Consider the following 5,261-nt stretch of genomic DNA (forward strand, 5'->3'; position numbering starts at 1 on the left):
TACTTGTTGCTTTTAATTTTGAGAATTGAATCATTGTCACACTTATCACTACTGATCTTTTACATAACTAAGAAGCGGATTAAGTATTTTTATTCCCTACACCGTGTGGATTCGATACCCGCTCATCCGGGATTATTACTTCAACAAACCTGGGCACTTACGGGATATACGCAAGGGGACCTTGTCAGTTCACCAACACCCGGTGACCTTGGGGGCCTAGTTTGTCATCATCCCACAACAAGCAATACAAACAAGCAAAACATGAAACAAAAGCATAAATGAAACTCCCTAGATGAAATGGTGGAGGAGGAGGTGAAGAATGTGTCGAATGACGCTTTCCCCGCCAAAAGAGTGCCCAATGACGCTTCCTCTAGCCTCGGGTCTCCTTCCTACAAATCGTGGTAGATCTCCCCTTGAATGAAGTTGTCTTCTTGCCTTGAGAGTCTTGGACCTTGGGCCTGGATGATCTTCTAGCTTCCTTGTCCTTCTTCTCCTCCCCAAGGTCGCCACAAGCCTCTCAAGTGTCTCCCAAAATATGCCCAGCAAAAAGTCTGACCAAAAAGTTCCTTTTCTGCCCTAAAAGTTAGTATATATACCCTCCGGGTCATATGCGTCGTATGGGAGTCGTATGAGGGTCGTATAGCACTCAAAAACCCTAGATTCCCATTCCATCTAGGGTGCATACGACCTCTATACGGCCCCGTATACTGGGTAGTATGGAAATCTGGGTAGACACTCCGAATCATTCCGCTGCTACAGTGCATATGGCCCCCATACTGGGTAGTATGGGGGTAGTATGAATTCCTGTTTTCTTCTCTTTTTGCCCAAATGATATCTTCTTGTTCTCCATGGCTTCCTTATGCCCTACAAAGCAAATAGTAGACTATTAAGCACAAAACAGGCATCAAACCTCACAAAATACATGCAAAGTGAATACGCTATATACATGAAGACATCTACATTTAGACACTTATCAGTTAACTTGTTATCTCCAACTCTCAAAGTTAGCTCTTCGTCGTCCATGTCAATCAATGCCTTGGATGTCCGCAAAAGCGGCCTCCCAAGTATCAAGGGTACATCCGCATCCTCATCGACGTCTAGCACTATGAAGTCAACAGGAAAAATATACTTGTCCACCTTAACAAGCACGTCCTTGATGATACCTCTCGCATGTCTCACCGTTTAGTCCGTTAGTTGCAAAGTCATCTGAGTAGGTCTAGGCTCGCCCAAGCCTAGCTTTTGAAAGAAGGTGTATGGCATGACATTGATGCATCCCCTGAATCTGCCAATGCCATTTCTTCGCCTAGATTGCCGATATTACACAGAATGATGAAGCACCTCGGGTCTTTCTTCTTGTTCGGCATGTTCTTTTGCAAGACCGCAGAGCAAGACGCATCTAATATCACTGAAGCACTCTCCTCCAACTTCCTCTTATTGGTCAACAAGTCCTTCAAGAATTTGGCATACTTAGGTATTTGGGCCAATACTTTAACAAAAGGAATATTGATGTGGAGTTGCTTGAACAAAATTAGGAACTCCTTGTACTGTTCATCCCCTTGGTCATTCTTCAATCTAGAGGGATAAGAGATCCTTGGCTTGAAAGGTGGAGGTGCCACCTCCTTCTCTTTGCTTGTTCCCTCTTCAACCTCTATAACCTCGGGTGCATGTTCATTTTACTACTCACTCGGAAGCCTACCGTCGACCTCACGACCACTTCTCAAAGTGATTGCCTTCACATGCTCTTTAGCGTTGGTCTCGGTATTGCTCGGTAAACTTCCATGTGGCCTTTCCGATAAGGGCTTCACAATCTGACCCACTTGATTTTCAAGATTATGTAAGGAGGCATTATGGTTGCGATGTATAGCCTCAACTAATTCGAACCTTGTATTTGACGATTGCACAAACCTAGTTAAGGCTTTTTCCAAATCGGTCATTTGGGTCTCCAAACCTGAAACTTTGTTTTCCACATTTGGGCCTTGTTGTTTGAAACCCGGTGGCCCCATGGCCTTTTGTGGACCTTGGTTGCTCCACGAGAAATTGGGATGATTCTTCCAACCCGTATTGTAGGTGTTGCTCTATGGGTTCCCTTGAGTCCTCATGCTATTACCTACAAAATCGACGTTCTCAACCGAAGATGCATCACCAATAGATATCGGGCAATCGGAGGGAGCATGTCCTCCACCACACCCGGTATAAGTAATCACGGTTGCTACTCTGTTCGAAGTTAGAAGATCTAACTTCTTACTCAGTTATTCCACTTGAGCCACCAACAAAGTCACTGCATCTATCTCATGGCGATCGGCCACCTTTTTCTTCTCCCTGAGATTGCATTGGTAGCTGTTTAACCCCATTTCTTCAATTAATTAACGGGCTTCACTGGGGGTCTTGCTACCTAAGGTACCTCCTACTGCCGTATCCAAGAGTTGCCTTGTACTCGGAATCAAACTATTATAAAAGGTCTAAATAATCAATCCGTATTGCGGGCATTTTCTCAGGAGCTCCTTGAACCTTTCCCACGTCTCAAATAGAGACTCCAATTCTAATTGTACAAAAGATGAGATCTCATTCCTAAGCTTTCCAGATTTTCTGGGAGGGAAATAACAACCAAGAAAAGCTTCTAGCATCCCCTCCCATGTGGTAATTAATGCTCTAGGTAATGAGTGTAGCCACTACTTCGCTTTCCCTTTCAAGGAAAATGGGAAGGCCCTCAACTTGATGGCATCATTCGTTACCCCATTTATCTTCATCATATCACACAACTCGAGAAAGTTCTCTATATGACTGTTTGGATCCTCATCGGCCAAACCATTGAACTGCATGGATTGCTGTAACATATGGATGAATACCGGCTTCAGCTCGAAGTTCTGAGTTGTAATCGGGGGACGCACAATGCTCGATTGTGTCCCCAATACTGAAGGTCTGGCATAATCAGATAATGTCCGCTGCTGGTCATTCTGTTCTGCCATGTTTTCAAATTCTTCTACTTCCAAATCACCTAGATTGTACTGTACTTGCACAGGTTCTTTACCTTTTCTTCTAAGTGTACGTTAAAGCTCGGGATCTCCTTCAATCAGTATGGAGCTATTCCCATGGGTCATAACCTGGAGCAGCATCAAAAGAAAGGAAACAAAAATTAGAATGATGATAGAATAAGAAAATATGAAATAGAATGAATAAATGAATAGCTAAGAAAAACAAAGTGCAAAGTATCTCTAAACGCCTACTCCGCGGCAACGGCGCCAAAAACTTGACAAGTCCGAATATGCTTGTACACCGCAAGTGCAAGGGTGTCGAAGTAATAATCCCAAATGAGTTGGTATTGTATCCGTAGAGAGTAGGGAATAAAGACACTTAAATTGTTTCTTACATAATGTGGAAGATAAATAGTGATATGTGTGACAAGATTTCATTCTCAAGAGTAAAAACAACAAGAAATAGAGCACAAGTAATGGAGAAGGTAAGGCAATCGATAAAGATGGGGTATCGGGGTATTGTTCCGCCTAGGACAATCATTTCAAGTGCAAGAAACCTCTATTATGCTTCCTAATTAATGTAATAGTGAGTTGTGGAAATCCTTAATTGCATAGTCTCAAATCTAAGGTCAACCATGCCTTACTCTATACATGTCCCGGAGGAGAAATCGAACAATCTCAACACCTCACACTCGTATAGAATTGCAATGAGCTTTAGAGACTCCAAATGATAAATCCTATTCCTATGTATAGACCTAACACTTTGCTCCAGGTGAAAGATCCCTAACCACAATTAAGCCCTAGATGCTAAAATCACTTCAACACTTCACTCCGTTGCACTCGCAACTAAGCCCGAGCGGAAAGTCATCCCTTACCCCATTCACTCTACTATGACAGCAAAGAACTCTTAGAACGTGGAGGTAGGATATATCATACCGGAGGGGAAAGAGGATTCTCCGCTACCTCTCGACATACCCTCTTGACAAGATCTCCTTGCTTATATCCCGCAAGTGCATGGGCTTGTCAAAGTAATAATCCCGGGTTAGCGGGGTCGAATCCACAGGGAGTAGGGAGTGAAAATACTTAATTTGATTCTTAGCTATGTGGAATATCAATAGTGATAAGTGTGAAATTGATTCAATTCTCAACAATAAAAACAACAAGTGAAAGAGCAAAAGTAAGAAGAGGGTAAGGCAATCGATAAAGAATGGGGTACTCGGATAATGTTTCACCTAGGATGATCACTTCAAGTGCAAGAACTCTCTATTATGCTTCCTAATCAATGCAATGGTGAGTCATGGAAATCCTTACATACATAGTCCCAAATCTAAGGTCAACTATGCCTAACTCTATACATGTCCCGGAGGAGAAATCGAACAATCTCAACACCTCGCACTCGCATAGAGTTGCAATGAGCTCTAGGGATTCCAAGTGATAAATCTCTTCCTAAATATAGACCTACCCCTTTGGTCCAGATGGAAGGTCCCTAGCCACAATTAAGCCCTAGATACTAAGATCCTCTCAACGCTTCACTCCATTGCACGCGCAACTAGGCCCCAGCGGAGGTTCATCCCTTAGACCATTCACTCCATTATGGCTGCAAAGAACTCGAGAAACGGAGGTAGAATCTATCACGTCAGAGGGGCAAGGGGACGCTCCTGTACCTCTCGACTCACCCTCTCAACCCTCTCCAACCTAGCTTTGTCTAACGCTAGTGGTGTGTCACTCACTCACAAGGTTACCAACAAAAACTCTCAACCCTAGTGTCACTCTAGGGGAAATGTTCATACAATCAAGCATTCAAGTTTGGAACTCACAATAAACATCAATTTATTGAAAGCATAATAAAGAAGTTCAATGGAATGAATACATCCTAGGGTTTACAATCATCCAAGTACCCACTAGGGGTTTAGCTCTCCATGGAGCTTAATACAATCAAAGAAACCGAATGTAAAAGCAATGAATCCATAAAGAAACCCCCTCGATGGTCGTGTTGATGGTCTTGTGGAAAGTCCTCTACTCATCGTCCAAGGATTCTTTCATCCGGTATAGGATACACCTCGATCGAAGCTCCCCTACCAACCTTCTTCCTAATGGAATCACGATGTCAGAGCCATAGAACCTCTCCAAAACCTTGGTCAATAGCCCTCAAAACCCTAGCCGATGCCGTCTCGCAAGTTGGGGAAAAGATGGAGAAAAGAATACCAAAATCGGGGCTAAAATCGGCTTTAAATAGGGCTGGAATCAGGCGACTGCACGGGCGTGTATGATGTCACATGCCCCTGTGGA

General features: G+C 43.4%; 1 non-coding gene across 1 annotated transcript; it reads left to right on the forward strand.

The window, feature by feature from the left end:
• The first annotated feature begins 2,469 nt into the window (after positions 1-2,469).
• Positions 2,470-2,576, forward strand: LOC120281989. The gene has a single exon (XR_005542859.1). It is a non-coding gene; the product is annotated as a small nucleolar RNA R71 (small nucleolar RNA).
• Positions 2,577-5,261: the final 2,685 nt, after the last annotated feature.

This window comes from Dioscorea cayenensis, chromosome 2 (assembly GCF_009730915.1).
Source record: "Dioscorea cayenensis subsp. rotundata cultivar TDr96_F1 chromosome 2, TDr96_F1_v2_PseudoChromosome.rev07_lg8_w22 25.fasta, whole genome shotgun sequence".
Taxonomy (NCBI): domain Eukaryota; kingdom Viridiplantae; phylum Streptophyta; class Magnoliopsida; order Dioscoreales; family Dioscoreaceae; genus Dioscorea; species Dioscorea cayenensis.